This window comes from Podarcis bocagei (assembly GCF_964188305.1).
Source record: "Podarcis bocagei genome assembly, chromosome: 5".
Classification (NCBI taxonomy): domain Eukaryota; kingdom Metazoa; phylum Chordata; class Lepidosauria; order Squamata; family Lacertidae; genus Podarcis; species Podarcis bocagei.
In genome coordinates, this window is record NC_138129.1 from 91,826,322 (window position 1) to 91,833,913 (window position 7,592).

The following is a 7,592-nucleotide window of genomic DNA, read 5'->3' on the forward strand; positions in this document are numbered from 1 at the left end:
GTAACATTTGATGAGAAGCCATTATTTATTATGGTTATTATTTCAATTCCTTATCCACCCTTCACCATAAGGTCCGGTGGAGGGTTACAGCAGTTTAAAAATAGAAGATTAAAAACAGCTTAAAGGAAATTAGTCAGAAGAATATGGCAGGGTCATGTATACAGGGCTTTTTTCAGCCAGAACCAGTGCTTTCCCACCTTAAAAAAATGTTTAGGGGTACTCTCATTTTCCTACTCATATTGAAATACTGCCCCTCAATGAGGCCAAACTTAGATTGACAAAATGTTTAGGGGTATGCGTACAGCTGCATTCCCCTAGAAAAAAACACACTGGCCGGAACTCACCAGAACTTAATTCTGGCACCTCTCAGGTGGGAGCCATTGCCATTCTAAGAGAACAAGGGTGGCGTTCATGGTATGTTCCAGCGCCTCTTTTTCTAGAAAAATAGCAGTGTGACGATAGATAAAGGGGGAATGAGCAGAACAGTGGTTGGGGTCTCTGTGGGAGTCTGGAGACATCGGGGGACAGTCTTTGGAGCCCCATTCTGCCCCCCCCGACTGACCACCTGAGGCCAGTATTCAAAGCTCCCATTGTTCTAGGCACATTTTGCGACAGGGAATTTCATTAGCACGAGCCGTTTCTGAGTTCTGGGTGCAGTAATACGCTGAAAATTTCAGATTAAAACTGCCACTGCTGGAAGGAAAAGAGGACCCTTTTCTGCCTCCCCACTTCCAGCTACTCTCTGAAGACTGGAGAAGAGACCCTCTTAAGAATATTAGGGGGTGGGCAGGTTAAGGATTAGACCATGTGAAAAATGAACATAATATTTTAGCTGCAGTGCATTCATTTTCAGCTTTCTATTCTGGGGCACGGGTGGCGCTGTGGGTAAAACCTCAGCGCCTAGGACTTGCTGATCGCATGGTCGGCGGTTCTAATCCCCGCGGCGGGGTGAGCTCCCGTCGTTCGGTCCCAGCTCCTGCCCACCTAGCAGTTCGAAAGCACCCTTAAGTGCAAGTAGATAAATAGGTATCTATTTATAGCGGGAAGGTGAACGGCGTTTCCGTGCGCTGCGCTGGTGCTGGCTTGCCAGAGCAGCTTCGTCACGCTGGCCACGTGACCCGGAAGTGTCCTCAGACAGCGCTGGCCCCCGGCCTCTTAAGCGAGATGGGCGCACAACCCCAGAGTCGGACACGACTGGCCCGTACGGGCAGGGGTACCTTTACCTTTACCTATTCTGGTTATAAAAAAAGAAAGCGCCTAGACATTCCATTGTTGCACCCATAACCAAGGTTTAAGGTGCCATCCCTGACCACTGGTCCTGTTAGCTAGGGATGATGGGAATTGTAGTCCCAAACATCTGGAGGGCTGGAGTTTGCCTATGCCTGCAGTCTGGCCTTTTTGTCTTAAGGAGGGCCAGCCCTGGTTGTCTCCCGCTGAACAACCGAAGCTCTCTGCTTAGTTTGCCAACTGTGAAATAAGCATTTTAAGTTTCAGAACAAACCCTTTTAGCAGCAGAAGATATCCGCTGACCTACCATAACTTTACTCCTAATCCCCTGCTTCCTCACTGTTCACTACAGCACCGACGAAGCTTCATGAATGAATGGGTGAAGTGCAATATCATCACTTGTTTCTTTTCCTCCTATTCCTTCATTATTTCATTTTCCAACGGCTTTAAAAAAAAAAAATTGCTGCAGACCTACGATCTCAACCTTATGAGTCATCGGCATTACTCATCCTGTCAGCTAGACACCAGCTGTTCTCTCAGGGATAATTCGCTAGACGAGATGTGTCCTCAGAATGGCGATTCACGGTCCCTTCTCAAAGTGGGAGGGCAGAGAAGCGAGTAACAGGTTCCAGACATCCTTGCTAAAACATTGGCCGCTATTTTGTGTATTTTGTGGTACGTAGGCTGAGACCCTATCTGCCTGCGGACTGTCTCGCCAGAGTGGTGCATGCTCTGGTTATCTCCCGCTTGGACTACTGCAATGCACTCTACGTGGGGCTACCTTTGAAGGTGACTCGGAAACTACAACTAATCCAGAATGCGGCAGCTAGACTGGTGACTGGGGGCGGCCGCCGAGACCATATAACACCGGTCTTGAAAGACCTACATTGGCTCCCAGTACGTTTCCGAGCACAATTCAAAGTGTTGGTGCTGACCTTTAAAGCCCTAAACGGCCTTGGCCCAGTATACCTGAAGGAGCGTCTCCACCCCCATCATTCTGCCCGGACGCTGAGGTCCAGCGCCGAGGGCCTTCTGGCGGTTCCCTCATTGCGAGAAGCAAAGCTACAGGGAACCAGGCAGAGGGCCTTCTCGGTAGTGGCGCCCTCCCTGTGGAACGCCCTTCCAGCAGATGTCAAAGCGATAAACAACTACCTGACATTCAGAAGACATCTTAAGGCAGCCCTGTTCAGGGAAGTTTTTAACGTGTGATATTTTACTGTATTTTTGGTTTTTATGGAAGCCGCCCAGAGTGGCTGGGGAGGCCCAGCCAGATGGGCGGGGTATAAATAATAAATTATTATTGTTGTTGTTGTTGTTGTTGTTGTTGTTGTTGTTGTTGTTGTTGTGCTGGGAGCAACACAGAACACCAAAAGGCACTCAGAAACACCGGGAGTGACTAAAGAGCCTGGCAAAAAAAGCGAGGCACGAGGCTGCCGCAGAAAAGACCAATCTGGCATCTTCTGTTCCCTGATACTCTAATGCCACAAAAACACACAGGCTGATATCACCACATCACAACTTTCTACAAACCTACTTTGCATCAGTTGACGGCACTTGTGGGGTTGAGGAAACTCAAACCCTGTGCTGAAATCACATTACAGATTTTCCACATCCAGATAAGGGCATGGAGCTGCTGTTTTCGGTGGTAGATATTGTGATAGGAATTTTGAGGTCTTAGATATATGTTAAATGTTCATAAGTGTACCAACCAAGCACGTACATAGATCAGCACGGGAAAACCAACCTGAAACCGTTTTTGATTCCCAAACTGACCAAGTGTTTTCTCTGCAAGGTCAAAGGAACATGGAAAAGCCTCCCCATTGTCTTTTCCTTCACAAATCCTGTCTTAAGGGCACATTTAAGATATGAATAGGGTGTGAGCCTGTGACCTGGCCCAGGAACTAAGTATTTATCATTACAAAAGACTGGCCAGGCTCCCCAGGCAATCCAAACAAGTGACCATTAAACAGATAACCTGGCAGACAGGAAAAACAACATTCAAATTTCTGTTGTAGATCACCTTTTCTGTGATGTAGGTATGTGGGGGGTGGTCTTAGGTTACACCCCTTCTGTGATGTAGATATGATGTATGGAGGGGTGGTCTTGAGCTCCAGGGCAGGGAAATTAAAATGTCTATACAGTGGTACCTCTGGTTACATACGCTTCAGGTTACAGACTCCGCTAACCCAGAAACAGTACCTCGGGTTAAGAACTTTGCTTCAGGATGAGAACAGAAATCGTGCGGCGGTGGCGCGAGGCCCCATTAGCTAAAGTGGTGCTTCAGGTTAAGAACAGTTTCAGGTTAAGTTCGGACCTCCGGAACGAATTAAGTACTTAACCCAAGGTACCACTGTAGTTGGGGAGAGGGTGCGCTTTGGGGAAGGTCCCAAGGGGTCTGGAGGGCCACTTTAGCCCCCTACATGTACAGTGGTACCTCGGGTTACATACGCTTCAGGTTACAGACTCTGCTAACCCAGAAATAGTGCTTCAGGCTAAGAACTTTGCTTCAGGATGAGAACAGAAATCGTGCGGCAGTGGCGCGAGGCCCCATTAACTAAAGTGGTGCTTCAGGTTAAGAACAGTTTCAGGTTAAGAATGACCTCCAGAACAAATTAAGTGCGTAACCAGAGGTACCACTGCACTGTATAAGGGCAGGCACACCTTTGTTCTGGGTTCCTCCTCCCTTCTGCGATGTGGTGAGTGAGGACCCTGTTGCAACAGATCAATAAAGATCAGGCTTACTAGCTGCTTTGCGTCTCAATATTCTCTGGTTGGCCTCTGTTATTTTCTCCTACCGATAGGGAACCTACATAAGGACTCTATATGGGCCCTTGGGTACCCCATAAGGGGGAAAAGGGCAGATTTTTGTTTACAACAACGGTATCCGCCGTGCATGCGAGGGCCAAAGATTATTCGAAAATGGGATAGCATGGAGAACAGGAAGCTTAGAGCAAAAAAACAAAACAAAACAAAACAGCAGGAGCCAGGGGTATAGAGTGGGGGGGGGGCATTGGGCCAGGTGCATTTTTGAGAGGCGGCATGACCAAGCGCCCCCCACCCCCCACAAAATCTCCCTCAATAGAGCTTGGCTTTCACACACATATAAATATATATATTTTTCCCCCTGGTTGCATGCACAAACCCACCATTCTACTGTAATGGTATTTGCTTACTACATCTAGTTAGAATTCCTTCAAATGAGAGGAAAGAGATTTATTTTTGCCACTTTCCTACTTTAGACAGCACCGTATTTTTCGCTCTATAAGACGCACCAGACCATAAGACGCACCTAGTTTTTGGAGGAGGAAAACAAGAAAAAAAAACACATTTCCCCTTACTTTTTAGGAGGGAAAAAGTCTGTCTTATAGAGCAAAAAATACGGTATTTCCTCTTAGTGATCTATCCCACTTCTCCCCCTCCCCCTCCCCCCACCAGATGGCTTAGTCTAACTAAGGAAGGCTTAAACAGATTTGACTCAAATCCCTACAATTGTCATTGGCTAAGCATTAGCAGCCTGGCATTGCTCAAATTCTCCGCGATTCATGTCTCCTCTGTAGTTTTCTTTCTGCTCTGGGTGTCCTTTGCTTCCTGCAGGTGTAATCTGATAGAGAACTGCATCATGATCCTCCACGTACCTGGAAGGTGGGGCAAATCTGCAAAAGAAAGGCAACCTCTTCTCTCCAGGGTTACGTTGCTGGACTCTGCTGACCTTTCGGCCCTGCTCTCTTCCTGTTCCCATATTTGCATTAATGCATTTTATTTTCCCCCACAGAGTTTGCATATGTCAGCTTCTGCTGTCTCTGAACAGCCAGGAGAGGGCCTTTACCAATCACAGCTCTGACTTCGCTCATTGGCTTAAAAACACATAACAGGTGGGATGATTTAAAGAGAAATTGCTTAACTGCACATTAAAAATTGTAACTTGCTTTCTAGAAAGGCTAAAGACTTGTTTTATTTTTAATTTTTTTCTTTAGTGCTCAGAGTCTCTGGCCCCCAGGCTCATGGGCTCCAATGACGGCCTCCATTCTAGTGTTGTAAACAAAATCTGCCCTTTTTCCCTTATGGGGTATCCAAGAGCCCATATAGAGTCCTTACATAGGTTCCCTATTGTTAGGAGAAAATAACAGAGGTCAACCAGAGAATATTGAGAAGCAAAGTGGCTAGTAAGCCTGATCTTTATTGATCTGTTGCAACAGGCTGCTCCCCTCACACACAGGAAAGGGGGAGGACCCCGAACAAAGGTGTGCCCGCCCTTATATAGACATTTTAAATTCCCTGCCCTGGACAACCCCTGCATACATCATACATACATCACAGAAGGGGTGTAACCCAAGACCACCCCCCACAACATCAGACCTACATCACAGAAAAGGTGGTCTACAACAGAAATTTGAATGTTGTTGCTTTTCCTGTCTGCCAGGTTATCTGATAATGCCTTATCTGATTGCCTTTCCTGGTAGTCTGCCCATTCCTTTGAAATGGTGATTACCCACTTCCTGCCCTCCCTCCTTGCAGAGAAAACATTTGGTCGGTTTAGGAGTTAAAATGGTTTCAGGTCGGTCTTCCTGTGCTGATCTACGTATGTGCTTGTTTGGTACATTTATGAACATTTATTATATATATAAGACCTTAAATTTTATTATTACACTAGCAACCTCGAAACCACACAATCGACCCACTGCAGTTTTCATTGTTGAAAATTGACCACCTAGGCAATGCCAATCTGACTCACCGTGTAAACAACAGCAAATACAGTGGTACCTCGGGTTAAGTACTTAATTCGTTCCGGAGGTCCGTACTTAACCTGAAACTGTTCTTAACCTGAAGCACCACTTTAGCTAATGGGGCCTCCTGCTGCTGCCGCGCCGCCAGAGCACGATTTCTGTTCTTATCCTGAAGCAAAGTTCTTAACCTGAAGCACTATTTCTGGGTTAGCAGAGTCTGTAACCTGAAGCGTATGTAACCTGAAGCGAATGTAACCCGAGGTACCACTGTACATGTTTTTGTTGCAGCTGGGGCAGATGAAGGCATCTATCCAACTTAAAAAATACAACATAAAAACAAGATTCCAAGGAATCAGACTTCCCTCCTCCCCTTTGTGGGTCCTATTGTTAATCATTCCCCCCTGCGCCTTTTATAATAATCCAAATCTTTCATCTCTCCATTGTATCCAAAATTCGCATTGAACCACAAGTGATACTCCAATCCTGCTAACGGTTTTAACTGTTTACAATGGTCTTTAAAATAAGTTATACATTTTCCCCATTCCTTATTACAATTTTGGCCTTCCTGATTTCTGATTCTTCCGGTTTTAGCCATTTTAGCCATTTCGGCATAATCCATCAACTTGATCTGCCATTCTTCTCTTGCTGGGCCTTTTATCTTCTTTCCATACTGCTTTTTTAAGGTGACCTCACAAAGTGGTTTACGTGAAGTCATTAAAACGTTGAGCGCCATTGAAAAGCATGCAGCTCATTGGGGGGAAAAGACTAGCAGCTGTTTATGCTGAAGATGGAGGGCTGGCTGCCACTGGGAGCCAGAAGGTGGTGAGGTTCACCACGCCACAACCACTACCTCTCCCATCTCCTCGGAGCAAGGAGCTTCCGCGAGGGATCAAAACGGTGACCTGCCAACGAGGGGTGGGGCTGACTGTAAAAAAATAAATCTGGATTTAGTCGCCAAACACTTTGCTGCTCTCATCAGCTTAATTTTAATAATCTGCGAGGTGAAACTAGGTCATACGAGCCTAGCTAGGAATGATATCATGGCACTAATGCCAGGATGGGAATTTGTGAGGAATGCTGCTTTCGGAGGGCTTAACTGGGCTGAAAGAGAGCAGAGCCACTAAATGTGGAGGGGTTGTTCCTGTCATAGCTTCTCCTTTTTCCATCTGGAACTTGGTTCCAGGTCCTCTCAAATGGGCGCTATCGCAGCTGTAAGAAAACAAGGGAGGCGTTCCTGGTGAGCTCCGGCCCCTCTTTTTCTAGAAAAAATAGCACCCGTTACAGGGTTGATTGCAAGGGACGCGGGTGGCGCTGTGGGTTAAACCACAGAGCCTAGGACTTGTGATCAGAAGGTCGGCGGTTCGAGAACGCAGGAAAGGGTGATGTGAGGAAGTCCAAAGATTACGGAAATATGATTTATGGATAAATTGATTTTTATGTACTTTTTTCTTTCCTTTCATTCTATGTTTACTTTCTAAACTTCTTCTGTCTTTCTTTGTTTTGTTGTATGGTGATGGTATTGTACATGTTTGTCGGCTTCTCTTTTGTTTAAAATTTGCAATAAATATTTTAAAACAAAAACAGAAGGTCGGCGGTTCGAATCCCCGCGACGTGGTGAGCTCCCGTTGCTCGGTCCCTGCT